The sequence below is a fragment of the Phyllopteryx taeniolatus genome, chromosome 2 (genome assembly GCF_024500385.1).
Source record: "Phyllopteryx taeniolatus isolate TA_2022b chromosome 2, UOR_Ptae_1.2, whole genome shotgun sequence".
Classification (NCBI taxonomy): domain Eukaryota; kingdom Metazoa; phylum Chordata; class Actinopteri; order Syngnathiformes; family Syngnathidae; genus Phyllopteryx; species Phyllopteryx taeniolatus.
This window is the reverse complement of record NC_084503.1, coordinates 11,964,053-11,985,462: the sequence shown is the minus strand read 5'-3', so window position 1 is coordinate 11,985,462 and position 21,410 is coordinate 11,964,053. Positions and strand designations below refer to the sequence as shown.

Below are 21,410 nucleotides of genomic sequence, written 5' to 3'. Positions count from 1 at the left end.
AAACAGGTCCTAGGTGAGGGATCAGGCAAAGCACGGCTCCAAAAACCCTATGACGAACAAAATTAAGGAACATAGGTTTCTCCTGCCCGGACGCGGGTCACCGGTGCCCCCCACTGGACCCAGGCCTAGAGGTGGGGGTTGAAGGCGAGCGCCTGGTGGACGGGCCTGCAGACATGGGCCCCCCTTTGTGTGGGCTCACCACCTGTGGGAGAAGCCGTAGGGGTCAGGCGCAGTGTGAGCTGGGTGGTGGGCGAAGGCGGGGACCTTGGCGATCCGATACCCGGCTACAGAAACTGGCTCTCGGGACGTGGAATGTCACCTCTCTGCCAGGGAAGGAGCCTGAGCTGGTGTCTGAGGTCCAGAAGTTCCGACTCGATCGTGTCGGGCTCGCCTCCACACACGGCTTGGGCTCTGGTACCAGTCCTCTTGAGAGGGGTTGGACTCTCTTCCACTCTGGAGTTGCCGAGGGTGAGAGGCGCCGAGCATGTCAAATCTCAGATTCAGGAGGAGCAGCGTGGTTTTCGTCTTGGCCGTGGAGCAGTGCACCAGCTCTACACCCTCGGCAGGGTCCTCGAGGGTGCATGGGAGTTCGCCCAATCAGTCTACATGTGTTTTGTGGACTTGGAGAAGGCGTTCGACAGTGTCTCTCGGGGAGTCCTGTGGGGGCTGCTTCGGGAGTATGGGGTGCCGAAGCCCTGATACGGGCTGTTTGGTCCCTGTACGACCAATGTCAGAGTTTGGTCCACATTGCCGGTAGTAAGTCGGACTCCTTTGCAGTGAGGGTTGGACTCCACGAAGGCTGTCCTTTGTCACCGATTCTGTTCATAACTTTTATGGCGTAGAGGGGATCCGGTTTGGTGGCCTCAGTATTGCATCTCTGCTTTTTGCAGATGATGTGGTTCTGTTGGCTTCAACAAGCCGTGATCTCCAACTCTCATTGGAGCGGTTCGCAGCAGAGTGTGAAGTGGCTGGGTTGAGAATCAGCAACTCCAAATCTGAGACCATGGTCCTCAGTCAGAAAAGGGTGGAGTGCCCTCTCCAGGTCGGGGATGAGATCTTGTCCAAAATGGAGGAGTTTACTTTGTATCGGTCCATTGTGGTGAAGAAGGAGCTAAGCCGAAAGGCGATGCTCTCTATTTACCAGTCGAGCTACGTTCCTACCCTCACCTCACAGACGTACGGTTTTCAAGGCTGAAGCCCAGTTTGATTGGGGTCCATCTAAGACAGAATTGTGGCAAGGCACAGATCTGGCCAAGGTTACAAAAACATTTCTGCTGCATTTAAGGTTCCTAAGAGCACAGTGGCCTCCATAATCCTTAAATGGAAGACGTTTGGGACGACCAGAACCCTTCCTAGAGCTGGCCGTCCACACAAACTGAGCAATCGGGGCAGAAGAGCCTTGGTGAGAGAGGTAAAGAAGAACCAAAAGATCGCTGTGGCTGAGCTCCAAAGATGCAGTCAGGAGATGGGAGAAAGTTCTAGAAAGTCAACCATCACTGCAGCCCTCCACCAGTCGGGGCTTTTTGGCAGAGTGGCCCGACGCAAGCCTCTCCTCAATGCAAGACACATGAAAGCCCACATGGAGTTTGCTAAAAAAAACAGTGAAGGATGGTAGTGGCAGCATCATGCTGTGGGGTGTTTTTCAGCTGCAGGGACAGGACGAATGGTTGCAGTCAAAGGAAAGATTAATGCGGCTAAGTACAGGGATATCCTGGATGAAAAATCGTTAAAAATCAAGTCTTCGCCGCTCTCAAATGCTCTGGGTGTGTCCACTGAATGCGCTAAAACCAGGCCCCACTCAAACTGTTAACTGTGATGCAAATGCCACTAGTTTTGATAGCAGTGTATTTGGGGTGGAACAGTTTTTGAAACCATCCAAACCGTTCAGTTCTACGGTTTCAGTTCAGTCTGCATGTGTCCTGTTCATTTCGGCACCCGCAAATATTTTTTTCCTCACTAACTAACGAAGCTGGGTAGAGTACACTTGTGAGCAGAACGTAACGCTAATACACCTAAACGTAGATGCCAACCACTGAATGCAGATGAGGAAGCGAAGCGCCGTTGGCAAGCGGTCAGTTGTGGAGAGAAAATAAAAATTGTGGAGACATCCATCCATCCATTGAAAATGGATGGATGGATGTAATCTGTTGGTAATGCCTTGGGCGGAAGTAAGCAATGGCATGCCTCGCACTCACTCTAAACAGTATGAGAGCTGTGTATGTTTAATCTTCTCCCGCTACTATTTCCCCTTTTTAAAGGGTACGACAATTGCGGGCATGACGATTGGAAAAAATTCGTCTGGAAAAGAATCGGTGCGAGAAGCTGGATGCATGCATCCCATACAGACATACTGGTCTGCTATATGGGACCACTTTGCATTACAATGACGGCGGTACACAGTCACTGACGAAAGTGCGACAGTGTGCAAGCAACTTGTGTTGTGTAACAAGACTAAGATGCCAGCTCATCTGCGGAGACTTTAAATTCTCTGCAGCTTTTAAACAAGTGACGCTTTATTGTGATCAGTTAAACAGGGCATTCTCCATAAAGACTTCCAGGAAAATTTAAAGGTTTCTGACTGACTGCCAATTGTATTACCTCAGAATGGAATACAATACAAAGGTAGTAATGTCTATTTTCTTCCAGCCAGAATTTCACCTACTTTTAACATCAGACTGTCACAATGATGTGTCAAATGTCCGACTGCCTTATTCTGTCACTGTTAACCTAATTATTCAAGTCACTGATTTTCCTAAAAGTCAACAAATACTGAACAGAACCAAGAATTGTGACTACAAAACCAAAATACGAACCGAACAGTGGATTTTGTGAACAGTTTGACCCCTCGAGTGTAATCGATGAATCGGATTTAAATATTTTAATTTCATTCCCTCTATTAAAAAACAGGACATTATTTAGACAAGAGTGGAGAAAATGCACAAACAAAACAAATTGACTCTGACACAGTTACTGGTTTGGTCTGTTACGTCGGAAAATCAGCAAAAATGTTGATCCTTCTTTTCCAAGTCAAAGCAGATGTTTGCAAATTTACAATAATAATAATATAATTTTACATTAAACAGTGTTTAAACCATTTATTGATGATCTAAATAGTAATATTATTTTGATAATTGAGTTGTTAATTAATTGTTGCACATCTAAATGGCACGCATGCCAACTTACACTCATTGGTGGGAACATAATGTGACTGCCGACAGGTCGCCCAAATTCGTTAGAGGGCAGCTCAAGTTCTTATATAGTAGGGGAGGGGCGACTCACACCAGATGCCCAAGTGCACTTGGCATCGTTTCAACCACGCCCACCAGAAAAAAATTATAAATAAAAGAAATGGCGAAAAACAGTTAACCGCTGTATCGTCACAATTCAGGACTACATAGTTCTCAATTCAGTACTACATAGTTCTCGGTAGGGATGGGAATCAAAAACCGAGAAATCGGTGAGAATCGGTTCCAAATTTAACGATTCCATGGAATTGGGCGCTGAATTTTCAATCGCTTCTCTTATCGATCCTATTTGGAATAATGCTATCATGCCGCATGTTACGCAGTGCACGTGTGTGGACCAGCTGAAATTTGTTAATTTTAATAGGCTATTAATAGGCTACATCACATGAACCATTATGAGTCAGGGAGACAAATTGCCACCAAAAGCAGTGGTAAACATGACTAAAAACGACACTAATTTAACTTAAATGACTAAAAATTACACCATTTTAACTATTAAACCCTGTCCGTACAAAAAAAAAATAAAAAATGCAGTCTAAACGTGATAAAGTAACTTTAACGACAGCAATGCATTCTGGGAAACATTGCACACAAAATTTCATGGTGTTACGCTAAAATCCGCCCTGCTAGAAACTGCGACTGGAAATTTGCCCGGCCTCTTTGGGGCAGTGTGGTGCTATGGTGCAGGGAGCTACATGTTTACTGTAAGCTACAAAGAGTAGAAGAAAGTCGCAACAGAACTTTAAATAAACACATTTTTCACAGATTAGGAAGAATAAATGCCTGAGAGTATCATTATAGTACCTGTCTGTACGTGTTATTACAGCGTTTGTGTGTGAATATTTGTTATTTGAACATACAGTGCCACCAGAAAGTATACACACCCCTTCACGTTTTCCACATTTTGCTATGTTACACTTATTCTAAAGCTGATTTGAGTATCATTTTTATTAAAAAAAATATCTACATAAAATATCAAAGTAAAAATATATTTTCAGGTATATGTGTAAACTTATGAAAAATGCAAACAGTCAAATATAAGTGGTACATAAGTATTCACACCCTTTGCTATGACACTGAAACTTAAGCTCAGGTGCACCTGATTTCCAGTGATCGTCCTTGAGATGCTTCTACAACTTGAATGGAGTCCAGCTGTGGTAAATTCAGTTGATTTAACATCATTTGGAATGGCACACACCTGTCGTTATAAGGTCTCATACACTGAACAAAAATATAAACACTTGTGTTTTTGCTCCCATTTTTCGTGAGCTGGACTCAAAGATCTAAAAACTTTTTCGACACACACAAAAGGCAATTTCCCTCAAATATTGTTCACAAATCTGTCTAAATCTGTGTTAGTGAGCATTTCTCCTTTGTCGAGATAATCAATCCCAACTCACAGGTGTGGCATATCAAGATGCTTGATTATTGCACAGGTGTGCAATATGCTGGCCACAAAAGAAGGCCACTCTGAAATGTGCAGTTTTATCACACAGCACAATGCCACAGATGTTCTGAGGGAGCGTTCAATTGGCATGCTGACTGCAGGAATGTCCAACAGAGCTGTTGCCTGTGAATTGAATGTTCATTTCTCTACCATAAGCCGTCTCCAAAGGCGTTTCAGACAATTTGGCAGTACATCCAACCGGCCTCGCAACCGCAGACCACGTGTAACCAAACCAGCTCAGGACCTCCACATCCAGCATGTTCACCTCCAAGATCGTCTGAGACCAGCCACCCGGCAGCAATATCCCCTTTTTATGTATTTTTCAAGAAACACAAGCAATAAATTCTGTATTACAAAAAACAATACCGATTTATTGTACATAAATTGTCCTTAAACGTCAGGCTGATGCTATGACAAAGGCAAATGATGCATGAATGAATAATAAAGATGGTTTATTCATCTACTTCAATTACAGTTGTAAACTTACTAAATACTTTGACTTGGAGACTTGGAAGCGTTGCAATGCAAACAGATCTGCTGCTTTACAACTTCAACATGTCCAACTTTTTATGTTTTTTGAAACATGATATATGAACATGTGCACTGTGGTTTTGTAGAGAAAATAACCTGCACAAATAATTGTTCTGAGTATTTCAGCAGTCTGACATCACTCTCCCCCCACACACACCCAAAAACCGACACGCACAGTTTTATTCTATTTGTATCCAAAACATATTGCTAGCTAGTGCTATGTTCGCAGTTATTCATTTTTTTACTGACTGAGTCGTGATGACTAGCTTAACTGGCGATTGTTGTTGTTGTTAACACCGGGACTTACCGTAATTTCTCGTGTATCTGATGCATCCCCCCCAAAGAAAAATTGTCAAAATTCAATAGTCCATCCATCCATTGTCTGAGCCACTTCTCCTCACAAGGGGGGCGTGCTGGAGCCTATCCCAGCTATCATCGAGCAGGAGGCGGGGTACACCCTGAACTGGTTGACAGCCAATCGCAGGAAATTCAATAGTGCGCATTATAATTAGGTATAGGGGAAAATTAAAAAAACTTTCACATTTTATAAATGTATGCCGCGATCTCGAGGTTATGAAAAAGCCATTCCAATATGCCGCTGCCACCTAGAGGTTACGAGAAAGGTGTACACTTTCATTCTGATATCCCACCGCCACCTAGAGGTTATGAAAAAGGTGTAGCCTACACTTTCATTCCAATATGACAGGGGTACGTATGACTGCATATATGTACAGTTGTGCTCATAAGTTCACGTACCCCGGCAGGATTTGTGATTTATTATTTTTTAATAAACACGACTAATGACTGAACAACAATCATCATTAATTTCTTTATGGTTATGTTTTATTTTATGATAATGCTTTTCTGAAATGCTTGACAGTTTAAATCTGGATCCCATTAAAATAAAATTACATCTGTTTCGCCTGGCCCTTCATGTTTTCTTAAAAGAATTGTACCCATCTTACATATTCTGCCTGGGTAATCAAACATATGAGCACATTGTGTTTTCTCATTTACTAAATCAAAGTAGGGCTGTGGATTTCCAAATAAAATTAGTAAATAAAAAGAAAGTATTACGTGTTCAAATAAATTGTTTAACTTCAGAATAATTATTTGAAAAAACTAACAAAATACATACAATACTGCATGTTTTGATCATATGGGTAGAAGAAAAATCATGCATTGTAAAAATGCATTATACATGGGTAAAAGGGTTTTCCAGAATTTGTGCGCATTATACATGTGAAATTACGCTACCTGAATGTGAATCCTTAAATTTATCTTGGACATCTTGGACTTTGACAGGAGCTTTCTTTCGGGATTGCACAGTAAACACCGGATTGTGTAAGTACCAACATGACAAGATTTGCCAAAAATGACAGAAATCAAAATGCTGAGTCTGGTTAGAACGGCCACTTAACCGGAGTACAAGGTCGCAAGAATTTTGAAAACTGGATGATGGGTTCTGGAGAAATTGTTTTTTTTTTGTGTGTCGGGGGAAAACAAAAATGACCTTTTTGGGGAACACATTTATTTGTTATGAAGGATTTTAGAGGTGTCTGAAATGTTCATTCCATGTTCTTTAGAAAATGCCACAGCTGTCACATTGCTAGTATGTGTCCCTCAAGGACTTGATAAGTAGCAAGAATATTTCAGGGTTTATGGCTACAGGGATTCACGAGATGTACATATCTCTTCCCGTCCTCTACTACGAAGTGCCTGGGTAAATGTAGCTTCTGTGAAAGCTACCGCGAAATGTGATCTTCGCGACTGAAAAGCTCTTCAATGTTAAAAACAGCATCACTATGGCCACACTAACATCGCTACCGCCAAATACTGCACTTAACTCTCAACCAGCGTGGACTGTGTTGATCAATCCCAAGGATGGTCCATGTGTTTTTTTTCCCTCATTTTTTTACCTCGCAAAGCAAAAAATATCAAACATGTTACGCCACAAACTAAATCAATGGCAAAACGGCTTAGTGAGACAGAAAAATTTTGCGCCCCCAGTGCAGCAGACACCATGCACCCTCCTGCCCACTCTGCATTGCTCCACTTTCAATGACCAGTCAGATCGCAGCTTTTGCAATTAGCAAATTGCGTTTTATCGTATCACAATGATTGTATGCTGGCACATACAGTATATTCTTACAAAAGAAATTGGGGATTTACTTCCTGTTTAAATCTCCTGGTAGAGCTATTGGTAATCACCTAATTCATGTATTACATCGATTGATATGGCATTGTGGGGTTAATAAAATGGCCACTTTTGAAAATAGTAATACTCTCATTTCATTTATATGTAGTCCACTTTTTATAATCTCTATCTGCATCCAGTATTGCTATAATTGACTTGTTGAGCGCACATTACTGACATGCCTACTGTTATTGAGAAATTCAAGCATTGCACATGCTCTTCAAAATGCCGCTGCAGTCAGGCCTCTCGTGACAAGAACACAACAGGCCACTGCTGAGTGACTAATAAACTGCTCCACTGTTTACACCACTGACAGTTGATGTGTTTCCATGTAAATGTCTAACTCAAGAGAGGGCACGGACAGCCATTATCATCAAATAACTGCCTGCCTTTTTCCCAGCGGCAGCTCAACATGAGGCAGAGTCAACGAGAGATACTCCTGCAATCTAATCAAACCAGGCAACATGATCTATGATCTACTCAGTTGTCACTGCTGCTATTAAAGTAGCACTATAATTACAGATAACAGCTTTAATTTTGCTTACCTGTGTAAATGGGGCTTGTTGCGGTGTTGGTGCATATTTAAATGCACGTCAATATAGCAAGAAAGGGATCACCAACAAATCCAGCAATGATGTGGTAATTTATTTAAATGCAATTTCTGATTTACCTAACAATAGGTTATTTTTGTTCCCCGGTGTGGTTGGTGAAACGGCCATCCTGCATACTAATATTACTAATATTGTCGGCAACGTCAATATTGAGGTCTACAGAAAACCTACCCACACGGACCAGGACCTTCTATTTGACTCTCATCACTCACTGGAACACAAGCTAGGAGTTATCAGAACCCTCGAGGAAAAATCCGCGAAAATCCACACCACCGAGAACGGAAGACAGAGTAGCAGACTCGCATCAGGAATGCTCTTACAAGCTGTGGGTATCCAAAGTGAGCCTTTGTCAAATCCACCAAGAGAAGAAGAGCCACTACACCCGAATCTGAAGACAGAGACGGGAGGCTCAATGTGGTGGTGCCCGACGTGACTGATTTTTTAGAGAAACTCAGAAGGATTTTCTCCAAACATATGTGCCCTGCGATTGGCTGGCGACCGGTTCAGGGTGTACCCCGCCTCCCGCCTGAAGATACCTGGGATAGGCTCCAGTAGCCCGCGGCTCTAGTGAGGATAAGTGGTAAAGTAAATGGTGGATGCATGATATACCAATGTATTTCAAACCCGCCAACACTCTCACACAAAAGCTGATTCACCTTAAGGACAAAATCCTGAGACGCAAACTCAGCAATGTTGTTTATGTGGTGCAATGCAGTGAAGAGTGCAACCACCTTTACATTGGAGACAAAGGAACAGCTTCACAGACGCAAGGCGCAGCATCAACGGCCGGTTTCTTCAGATCCAGAATCAGCATTTCATTTCTCAAAAAGCACAGACATTCCCTTGAAGACAACAACGTTCAAATTCTGGATGGGGAGGACCGCTGGTTTGAGAAAGGTGCAAGACAAGCCATCTATGTCAACCTAGAAAAGCCATCTCTAAACAGAGGGGGAGGTTCGAAAGATAACCTATCGATGCATATAACAACATCCTGACAGCTCTCCCTCCAAAGGTCGCCTCATTCAACAGGAAAAGTTACCCTCACGGAGTGTTTTGCAACAAGACGTGTGAATGACGGATTTGTATAAAGGACGGTTTCACCAACCACACCAGGCAACAAAAACAACCTACTGTTGACAACTCATAAGGAACACACCCAGCGAGGCATAAATATGGAGACTACACCCCTAAAAAAAATTTATTTAAGAAGGCTTTTGGATTAAAGGTGGACAAATTTGGGGGAAATACCTGAAGAATACAATGAACACGACAAAAATTCAGCTGATTCCATAATACTTTATCCAATTTGACATGCTTACGCTTAGTTGTATTTCCAGTGATTTTGGTAACTGTCAATGAAACTATGGAAAATGGCTGGATATCAGCTCTTAAATAAAACTCTTATGAGCTATGATTTTTGTTGTCATAATTATATTTGTCCAAACAAATGTACTTCAGCTGTACCAGGCAAAACTGAAAAAGAAACTGAAGAAACAAGGGTTGTCTGATATTTTTTTCCATATTCGAGACTAGACTTTACACCGATCTGATCGGCTTGATTGGTATCGGCCGATAATTAGCATTTTATGCTAATCAGCTTTGTCATAATTCGTTGATCCACTCAATGACATCATTGATCAGCTCTGCAATTTACTCCGCGTCGCCGTCGTAGTGTGGGCAGGGCTGCCAGGCACTGCTGCCAAATCAGCCCCAGTGATGGGTGTATGTGGTGCAATAAAACGTGGAGTGTGTCTGATGCATTTAAAATCCAGGACGGAGGGGCAGGGCGCACGGACCGGGAAAGACCACAGACGTGCTGAAACCCGGTCCGACAACCACACCCTTCCAATCCCATACCAGTCCCCCAGGAACCTTTTGATATGTATATGTGCCCAGATGTGATTAGTGAGAAAAATATATACAGTGAGTGGTGTGAGTGTGTGCTAAGTGAGTGATTAAGAGGCATGGCTCCTGCAGGTCAGACAACCACCAACGAAGAGGGCTACCCCACCCAGACCCCCCCACACCCCCCACACACACACACATTGCCGCCAGCACCCACTACCTGCCCCCCCGAGTGTGGGAGGCGGTAAACCAGGCAGGGACAAAAACCCCACAGCAGGCCCCACAGCCCGCAGGGGACCACCCGGCTCCCCCACGGGAAGAGGAAGAGGCGACCGCAGCGGGACGCAAGGAACGGAGAGAACAGGAGGAAGCAAGCCAGAGGAGTGACAGGGGGGCCCCATCGCCCCCACCAGCAGCCAGAGCGGGGGACCCAGGTGGGCGCCAGCTAGCACCGCTCCAGCACATGGGCGAATCACCATCACACCACCAATACTCCCCAGGAGGTCACCCCAGTGGTTCACCCCCACCCCGGAGATCAAGAAGGAGTGAAAAACATCCCGCCCCCACAGGCGCCGGAACAGCAAACACAGGGACAAGAGAAGAAGATCCCCACTCCGTGCATGCATCCTCTCACCATGCAAACTGATCTAAAATGTGTGGGAAAATAGAAATAAATAAAAATAATAATAATAATAAAACAACAACCACTTTGACAACAACGAATACAGAATTAAATTGTTTACTTTCACACGTACTTATGGCGGCACACTGGACGACTGGTTAGCACATCTGCCTCAGTTTTGAGGACCGGGGTGCACTCCGGTTCCTCACACATCCCAAACTCATGCAAGGTAGGTTGATTGAGTACTCTACATTGGCCTTAGGTGTGAATGTGTGCACGAATGGTTGTTTGTTTATATGTGCCCTGCGATTGGCTGGCGACCAGTTCAAGGTGTACCCCGCCTCTCGCCCGAAGATTGCTGGGGTAGGCTCCAGCACGCCCGCGACCCTAGTGTGGATAAGCGGAACGGAAGATGAATGAATGAATTTCACACTTATGAAAATAGTCTTGTTATTGTCAACTGGCACCCTACCCAGGCAAAGGAATCAAGAGTCTAGATTTAGCATGTTGAGGAAAGCTGACCAGCTATCTACGTATATATGTAATTGTTTTTTTTTTGTTCTGCTGAAATTTTTCTAACGCAGCTTGGTCCTTCGAGCCGGATGTCAATACACCCGAGGATTCCAGTTGTGGAGCCGACTTCCAGTTAAGAGACCGTGGCCACGGCAATTAAGACCCTTTCCAGGACTGGTCTTCGTTCTCCTTAACTGGGATCTGAAGGTTGATGACAATCCACAGGATTGAAGACGACTTTGGTGAGTTACATTTTTTTTTTTAATTTTTAAAAAAGGGATTAAAGAGTGAGTGAATTGCGCGACAAAGAAGTCTGCGGCAGAATAAACCTTGTGTAATACTAGTCACTGGCAAGTAAAAGAGGGACGGCGGAGTCCGACACATTCCGCGAGGACGGCGGAGTCCGGTACGTACTTAAATTCCGTGTAAAAGTATGAATGTATAAGACAGGATTGTAAGTGACAACTGGGTTTGGAAGCAGATACAAGAATCCTCCGCCCCGTATGGGTAGAAGTTTGAGGATTACCAAAACCCAGACATTCATTGTCACCCTGTCATTTTGAATAAAGTCAGTATTTAGGTCACTCTATGTGCAAATAAACTGACTTCCAAATTCACAAAATGGGGAAAAAATAACAGTAAAACGGATCCAAAAGAACGCCTAACGTGTAAAGACTGGAAATATCTTCAACTCCAAAACCCTTCCAAAATAAAACATTTAAACACGTGGATAACCAAATACGGTTTCGCTGGACAGCTACATTCGCAAAAATTGGTTCAACTTCGAGACGAAATAAAATGTCGACAAAAATTATGTATCAAAAATAGAAAAAGAGGGATATGACGACATGGCGTCTAAAAGAGAAAAAGGAAGTAAGAAAAAGAAGGACTTAGCAAGTGAACAGAAAAGACAGGGAGATAGGGATAAAGAAATGTTGTTTCAAAGACAGGAAGATGACGAGACAGGACCAGTGGTAAGAGTTAGTGAGAAAAAGATGGTTGAAGAAAGGTGTGAAACGAATGAGGGAACAAAGGCATCAGCACCCTTGTACCCGTTTTTGCCACCTCATGAACTTCCTCCATCTCATGAGTCAGAACCTCAACGAGTTTTACGATCAGGAGGGGTACAAATGAATTGGTCTAAAACTATGGGAGGAACATTGTCTCCCATTCCCAAAATAACAAATATAACCACAAACGAGGGAGACATGGATTTATATCCAATGATTGAGGTGGCAAATCCAAACGTCCAAGAGGACCAAAAAAGAAACTATTTTGGTCTATAGGACCTGGACTAATGAGGATGTGAAAAAGGCCGTAGCTGGCATCACACCCTACAAAGTAGACATTGATATGAGAAAACGTTACGACATGCGACACCTGCTAAAATTACTGTACATTATCTGTACTCAGACAATGAAGCAAAAGTCCCGGCAGGAATCATTTTACCAGACAAATTAAAGGAACTGTATAAAAATACAAGTGTCCCACACATTTCATTGTGCAAAGATTCTCCAGATGGAGAGACATGCATCAAAGATTCATTGGCCTTACTGCATCATCTAGCAGAAGAGGGACATAAGTTAGCAAAAATAAATTGCAATTGTGTAAAAGGCAAGTCAAATATCTAGGCCATAATTTAAGTGTAGGAGGAAGGACTGACTTTATTAGAAAACAGGAAAGCTATAGTCTTAAAAAATCCTCAACCACAGACGAAGAAACATATAATAATCATTTTTAGGTCTGACAAATTATTGTAGAGCATGGATTCCAAACTATGCAGAAATTGTTGCACCATTGTCAAAATTAAGGTATGAAGACAACCTTTAAATGACATCACCTGTTTAATGGTGTACAGAGGCAGAAAAGGCCTTCTGTGACATTAAACAACATTTGGTGTCCAGTACTGCGCTGGGCCTTCCAAATTTAATGATAAAACATTCATTCAAATGGTAGATTGTAAAAGCTATTACATGACCTCCGTACTTACACAACAATACGGTGATAAGCTAAGACCAATAGCTTATTTTTCGACTAAATTGGACAGCGTGACGTGTGCATTACCGCATTGTGTCAGAGCAGTTGTGGCAGCCTCGATGGCAGAGGAGAGCAGTTCCCACATACAGCTCTCCTATTGCAAACGAATATGGCGTTTTTATCACGCAATATATTCCATGATGAGATTTAGCCACAGATTGATGTTAATAGCTTGTTTTTGCAGTTTAATAGAATTGTTTTCTTAGCGGTAGCTAACGCGACAAGTAATGATTGTGAATATTTATTAGGGAGCTCAACTATGCTTAAGTCGCCAAGTATGCACAATGTTGGGGAACGTGGAATCCTACAGTTCAAAATTTACGAGAGTTTTTGTATAACCGAAGACCAAAAGCATTGAATAGGGTGAGAAGCTCGGTCATCCGGGAGGATCTCAGAGTAGAGCCGCTGCTCCTTCGAGTACGAGAGGAGCCAGATGAGGTGGCTGGGGCATCTGATTCGGATGCCTCCCGGACGCCTCCCTGGTGAGGTGTTCCGGGCACGTCCCACCAGGAGGAAACCCCGGGAACGACCCAGGACACGCTGGAGAGACTACGTCCTTCGGCTGGCCTGGTAACGCCTCGGGATCCCCCCGAAAGAGATGGTTGAAATGGCTGGGGAGAGGGAGGTCTGGGCATCCCTGCTAAAGCTACTGCCCCCGCGACCCGACCTCGGATAACCGGTAGAAAATGGATGGATGGATGGATGGCACGTCAAGAATTCATGAAGGAAAACAAGCAGACTTCATGTATGCACTTGTAAAATTGCGATTATTTTTTGTCTTTGGACATTACTAATACTAATTTATGGGCTTTTAAGAGGATGTCTTAGGTTAAATGATGCAACAATTAATGTTACACAAAAAAAAAAACGTAAATTTGGATATTACGCAAAGCCACTGAAACGATGAGTGTGAATATGATGCATATTATTCAACTAATTTAAGTTTGAAAGTAACTGGTTAATTCATCCCCATACGGTGGATGTCCAAATAAAAGCATATCTTCCATCCATCCATTTTCTGAGCCGCTTCTCCTCACTAGGGTCGCGGGCATGCTGGAGCCTCTCCCAGCTATCATCGGGCAGGAGGCGGGGTACACCCTGAACTGGTTGCCAGCCAATCGCAGGGCACATACAAACAAATAACCATTCGCACTCACATTCACACCTACGGGCAATTTAGAGTTGTCAATTAACCTAGAATGCATGTTTTGGGGATGTGGGTGGAAACCGGAGTGTCCGGAGAAAACCCACGCAGGCACGGGGAGAACATGCAAACTCCACACAGGCGGGGCCTCTGATTGAACCCCGGTCCTCAGAACTGTGAGGCAGACGGTCTAAATATGTTTGCTTCAGGAACTTAGTGGGGAAAAGGGAATTTTGAACATTTGTTTTCTCTGTGGTGCCTTCCATTTCTACAGATACTAACAGCCATTGCAAAATGAAGGAGGTCAATGCAGACAAACATGGCCAATTTACTATTTATTTAGTATTCATTTAGCTTAACTGGTCTCCAACACACCACACATTGAGATTTCACAAATCATGGGGCATAGATTTGCTGCTTAAGCTGACTGCTTGAGCTGACCAAGTGCCTTACCTTTTCTAAATCAGAAAGGACAGTTAACCCAACAGTAACCAGATCCATTGGAATTAAGTATGTCTGGTGAAGTATTCATCCACAGTGCAAGTGGTTTTGTCATAAACTATACATGGCACATAGGTCAGAATAAAATGACCATGTAGCAGCTCTACAAAGCTGTCACTACCGTTACTGATGATATCCGTAAGAGCAAGGGATGAGGTTCCTGCAAATGCTAAACACTTTGGTTGCTGACTAAATGTCTCATTGTCAGCCCTACTAAGATGAAGGTTAGGCTGCTTTTTGATTTGTTTATGACATCCATTTTTATTTCAATTCTATAAATGTGGCTCTATTGCTAGACTAATTGGAAAAAGAAGCAGGGCAGATGATTGTGTTACGCAGTCTGATCAGAGCTGCCTTTGATTTAATTTAGACAACCAACAATTGAGCTGAGGATTAAATCTAATCGAAATATATATTTACATGCTAACTTTTTTAAACATGTTGCCAGAATGCACAATATTTACTAGCTATGATTACAGTTTTATATAGGAATAATATTGGGGGGGTGACATCGCACGGATCAGTCCCACAATGAAAAAACTGGATCGATAAGAGCCGTATCATTCAACAGCGCACCGGTCGGCAGCGGCTGGTGTTGCACTGGCTTATGACAGTCATGGATATTTTCACCAGAAATTATTTCCCTACAACACTACAAAAAGCCAATATCCAAAGTAATTTAGCATATGATCGCCAGCACCTGCTGAAATTGCAAGCATCCAGTGACTTTCAGTTCATAACTACGATGCTCGAGAACGTTTGGAAACGCAGCGCTCGGCTCGACTCAGCGGACTCGCATAGCAACATAAGCTAACAGAGGAGCGAGTGGGGAGGCTTGATCGGACACTGAAAGGCAGCTGTTCGGCTGGACCTACAGCACCAAAAACAGTCACTATCTCCAGTAAATTACGATCGTTAGCACTTGCTGAAATTATGATCTTCCAGTGACTTTGAGTTTGTAACTATGACGCCCGCGAACATTTGTGTTCTTTGGAGCGCAGCTCACGGCTAGATCTTTTACTTTGGAAAAGAATTATTAAAATGTTTGCCTATTTCCTGAAACATTACGGACCAAACCAGTTACTGAATCAATCGTTATGTTTGTGCATTTTCTGCACTGTCAATTTAACATTATGTCCTGTTTTTTTAAAATAAAGGGATCAAAATGTAAGTTTCTTTTAAATCTGATTCATGGAGTAATCGAAAAATAATTGAAAGAGAGCCTGAAGACAGTGCTTTGGGATGGATGGATGAATGTATGGATGGATAGATAGATAGATTAGACAGACAGACAGATAGCTAGATTTGCCAGTACATTTCAAATGTTTCAATTGCTGCAGTAAAAAGTGAGGCCATTTAAGTGCAGTGACCTAAGAGTCATACTGAAGAAGATGAGATGTGTGTAATGGCCCATTAGCCTGCTGACAGTAGGTACAGTCAAAGGTTCACTCAGGTCATAAAGCACACTTACATCAGCCATTGCAAAAGGAAGGATAATGATGTTTTTCCCCCAATCTTCCATTTTCAAATTTGATCCAAGGTTCGCAATAGCCTCTGCCTATTTTGGGGGTAAAATGATGTTCTACAGAGTCTTTGTTAAGTGTAGGTATTCTACATTGTTCAATGAGTGATCATTTAAATTTCTGTTGCATGAGTATTGAAGCAGTATAATTATGGCTTTAACCCGTGTCATCATTGAGAAATTTCAGACCAGAAATCATGGCACATTTATTTTTTTCTGATTTGGGACCATTCTCTGTACACCCAAGAAATGTGTAAAATTCCAGCAGATCAGCAGTTCCTGAAATAGTAAAACCACCCCATCTGGCAACAACAACCATGTCACATTCTAAGTCACTTAAATCATCTGTCTTCCCCTTTCTTACAGTTGACTTGAACTTCAGGGGATGTTTTGACTGTGTCAAAAGGTCTTAACTACCCCAGTGTTCATATTAAACAGTTTAACAGATTTACCCAATGCAATAAATGGCTGTAGACATACAAATTTATCAGCTGGCACATACTCCGTTCAGACAGCACTATTAAAAGGTTGCCGACTAGAAACCGGGATTTTTTTGACAAGAAGTCTCATCTGTGTCTTTTGCTCAACCCCCACAGTTTGTGTTACATATCTATACCCTGGGGAAATATCATATTACAATGTCAACTGCAAACTTGTCCCTTCTTCTCACCCTGTCAAAAATAATACTATTCATACACTGACTAATAACAGTTAACAATGGTTTCTATTGTGCATTAATCGTGCTGTTTGAAAACCAGTTTTAAATATGTTGAACATCATAATTCAAAGTGACATCAGAGCATTGAACCGTATCAAATTCATTAGTACAAGTTTCCAAAGTCCCATGCAACTTTCAAACAAGGTACTGTGAGCGCAGTAGTCAGCAATAGTCCCACAGCATCTATTGAACCCCCCCCTCCAAAAAAAAAAAAAAACAACCTGAACTAATATGGGCTTTCTAGAAGTGGGGATCTTAATGTTTTGCGTCATATAACTAATGTTACAAATATGTGATTCCAAAATTTGCAAGTTTTAAACAAAGATGAGATCCAGCTGGTCAAGATTACAAGACTACAAAAGTTGACAATTGGTGACAGCCCTGCTATAATACTACATTACTGGTGCACGTTTATACTATAAGGTTAAAAGTAAACACCTATGGCTGGATGTAAACAGCATGGTTCAACTGACGCAATAGATTTTTTTTTTCTGCCTTCAAGTGGCACAACAAAACAAAACAAAATGTTATGTAATGCTTAATATTGGTATTATTCATGTCGCATTGTGTATTTCTGTGTTGTCACGTTTACTCAATGCTGCGATGTTTAATATAGATGTGTTCCAAAAAGGAGACTACCGCAATAGCCAAGTCTAGAAACAATGGAGAATGCATCAGTAGCTAATATTCCAAGCGTACTGAAATCAAATCATAAAAAACAGATTAGTCAAAGTCCACAAAGCGACGCCATGTCTCTCTATTTTTTTTTTCCCCCCCAATGTAATTTTTTTTGTTATGGTGTCATAAAGCAACCACAGCACATGAATTTAGAGGGCTTTGGGGTTCTGTAACTGAGGTGGAATAGCTTCGTGGTTTTGAATGAGCTGCTATCAGTCAGGATCTCACATTGACATGGATTTTGAATGTCCCATGTCTCGTTTTTGTTGAATTACTAAAATGATCACACCATGTCACGCTGCTATGAAATCCCACCTCTGTGTAGCTGACACAGCATTCAGCATGCAGTCTTCAGGCAACTTTAGCGGAATTGCAAGCTAGACCATGGGATAGCATTAAAAAAAATGCAGCATTGTAAACCAAATACAACTGCACCGCTTGGTAGAAACATGACAATGGCATAAGTTGTTTTATAAAACAATTTGCAATAAAGAAAATACAGCAACAATCCTTGAGTCTGTGTAACATGAGCCGCTATTGGAATGCCTGTGAAAGTTGGAATTTCTCTGCCTTTTTCAGTGACACTGTTCTGAAAAGTGGCACTGACAACTCGCAACTTTATGGCTGTGTGTAAGGGAATGCTGGAAAGGCAGGACAGATGAGTGAAGTTTAACAGTCACTCACTTCTCCTGCACCATTGTGTTGAAAGCAATTACCACTGTATGACAAGTATAGTAAAGGTCACATCAGACTGATCCCTTCACACATCCAATTATCCGATTGTGAAATGCCGTGTTGCGGTGTTAAATCACACACAGTTGCAGCAATATTCCACAATATTCCAATATTCCACCGTGGGTTCTGAGTAAAAGACAAAAAGTGGATAAATGCCAGTTTGGCTTTGTGTAAAAGAGGCTACTCAAACCACAAAGTGGGATGGTCTAAAACACTATAAACCCACCTATTCCTCTGAAATTTAAGTGAGTCAGCATATTTGCTCTGCGTGTTAACACAGAACTCAGCGATGCAAAATGTTGTTCCAGGATGTCCATTTATACCACAATCCGTGTGTGTCAGCACCACTGGACTTTTAAGGGAGCTGTTCCATCATTCTATCAGTACCATTTATGAATACACATACCAATAGGACACTAACTATCCCCAAAGTGGAAGTGGCTTGGTGTAACTTTGTTATCCCTTTCTGTATTTGTACAAGTTACACAGATGAACAAAACAGCCTGCTTTCTAGGCGTCCGACAACGGTTTATGTGAGGCTACTGTGAAAATGGTAGGAAGCAAGTATGGACAAGTATTGTTCTTTGAACTAGTCCTGGGAGCTATATCTTGAAAGACAGTTTGTTCCATTGTACATATTATTTATTCTATTGAGTATGTCCTTTGCAGGAAGAAGGGCAACCATACTATTGTAATAGAATGTCAGTTTTGACGAGCTTTTATATTGCAAACGTAAGAGTGACAGAAACTTCATTGACCGAACACATTACAAACCGGTTATCTGACCACAACAGACTTTTTACACATAGTCCTGCCTCACCAGGGGCCACACCCCCATCTAAATTAAAAGTATTTCCTGGAGACCAGATTATGCCTGACACGGACAACCTTATGTTTACTCCTCAACAAGAAAGACAGTTTGGCAGGCATGTAAAGCTCAAAATGACTAGATGCTTAGAAAGCACACCAAAATACAGACTACCTAAATGATACAGGCGCAGCCTTATTTGTTTAACTGATGGTTGCGTAAAGCAAGACAATTTATACACAAACCATTTGCCAGGCAATCTGCTTCGGATGGCTCGCTGGTAACCATGGTGTTATCTTTATCTCCTAAGAGTGCTTCTCAAGATTTGCTACCAAAATGAAACACTGCACCTACTCTTGTTGACAGCAAGATAATCAAAGGGGAAACACCCTCAACAGTGACACCGTTCACAATATGTTTTCACTTTGGGATGTTCGTGAGAACTACCCCTTGATGACCCCCTGGGGTACCCGGTACACTGTATTTAATAAGTTCCTTTTAGTTACTGTATGTCGGACACGAGATACAGTACTTTTTGTTAAAGCCAAATACATTTCCACTTTCATGACGTGCCTTTATTCTGCAAATCACATCAGATTATGTGGCAATTAAAAGTTTTCATGTTGTACAGTACTTCAAGTACTCTACCTGTGTGAGTGCTTCGGCGTCAAGAGCTTCCATACCTTTCTGTGTTTATACGAGTTGAACTCTTAAAAGAGGCAGCACGAGCAGTTTAGCTGACTGCGATAAGATCATCTGACGAGTAAACTGAAACAATGAGCACAGCCTCGGCTACATTAGCTTCCTCTCTGCGGCTGTGCGGGCAGGCTATCTGCTGCCAAGCTAGCCAAGTGAGAAACAACCAACGAGTCATATTCACAAACACAACAACAACAACAACAACAAAAAAAGAGAACAAACTTACTGACTTAGCTAGCCATTCGTATTCCGGGTCCTCGTTTTTCCATGGTGACGGCCACTCCGTTCAAAAAAAAAAAAGAAGTACAAGTCAGAATGATGGCTTTCGAAGTGCACTACAAGCCCAAGAAAAGCTGAAGCAGCCGACAGCAGCGGAGGCGCAATCCCCAAAGACATCCACCACACGAGAGGAGGGGAGGCCGACGATTCACTGGACTTGTGCCATCTCAACTGGAGATAACGTTAGCGTCAACAACCAAGACGACCGAGCCCGGCGGGGAAGACGGAGGACGACATGTTCGAGGTGCAGCCGGCAGACCAACAACAACAAGCCCGCTCCTCTCCCGCGACCCTCGGCCGATGTAATCCCACTGCGAAAAGATTTCCACTCAGGTTAATTCCTCCGTATTCGCCGTTTGAGCGTGAGACAGCGCGCCAGCTATTCGTGTGGGAACTGATACAATTTGTAGCCAAGCAGGAGCGCAGAGGGGGCCGCCTGGAACACCTGGAGACGAAACTCCACACGGATTGAACCGACGGAAGACCCGGAAGTGGATCCACAAAGGAGGAAGGTGGGACCACTACGAAACAAACCCTTCCGTGTCACTTGACCAAGGCAGAGCCATTGAATAAAAACCACGCCAAATGCCATGAATTAGGATTTTAGCCTTCTCAACAGCCATAGTTTGAATGTGTTGAAGTGTCAGTCAAAAAGAAGAGGATGCGCCAGGCAGGGGCGCGAGCCCCAAATACATTTTTGGATCGGGAAATCGAGAGACTGGCTAATTAATTTAATTTTCTGTTGCTCACATTCATGGCAGAGACACTATTTTATTTGTATTTTGTCATTGTTTAAATTATTGAGATTTTTGTATACATATTTTGATGGTGAAATGGAAAGACACTAGCTGGCAAGCCATTATGTTTTGCTAATAGATTCCCAGTCCATTCCTTTAGAAGTGGCTACTATAGCTTTACAGCTTTTCTGTACCCTGGCACCTATTGTTTACAAACATGAAAAAGTCTGTATGTTGTTGACATTAACATAGGTGCAAGAAAGTCACACACGGTATGTGGAAGCATAAATTAGTCTCAAGTCCTAACCATCAAGTTTCAAGAAAGTCCCAAGTTACTGTCATAAAAATGAAGCAATACAAGTCGAGTCCCCACAAAAAACGAGTCATGACTTGCGGGGTATGTTACTAAATCCAGAAAAACGGCCACCATTTTCTTTCCATTTCGCTGTGCCGGATTTCGAGCTCGTGGATTGAGCGGAGGTCCACCAAAATCGCGTTTTCTCATTCTTTCGCGCAAGGTAATACGTGTTCTTTTCGGATT

At 42.6% G+C, this 21,410-nt stretch overlaps 1 protein-coding gene across 4 annotated transcripts in view; it reads right to left on the bottom strand.

The window, feature by feature from the left end:
• The window catches only part of LOC133471342 (zinc finger protein 609-like), a 150,768-nt gene extending 130,145 nt beyond the window's left edge, over window positions 1–20,623 (bottom strand). Inside the window, exon 1 of one of the 4 annotated variants that reach the window (XM_061760835.1) lies at window positions 20,084–20,623. The gene's annotated coding sequence lies outside the window, so the exon portion shown is untranslated. Of the gene's footprint in view, window positions 1–20,079 lie in introns of all 4 variants that reach the window. The other 3 variants (XM_061760818.1, XM_061760803.1, XM_061760812.1) reach the window with 3 other exon arrangements.
• Window positions 20,624–21,410: the final 787 nt, after the last annotated feature.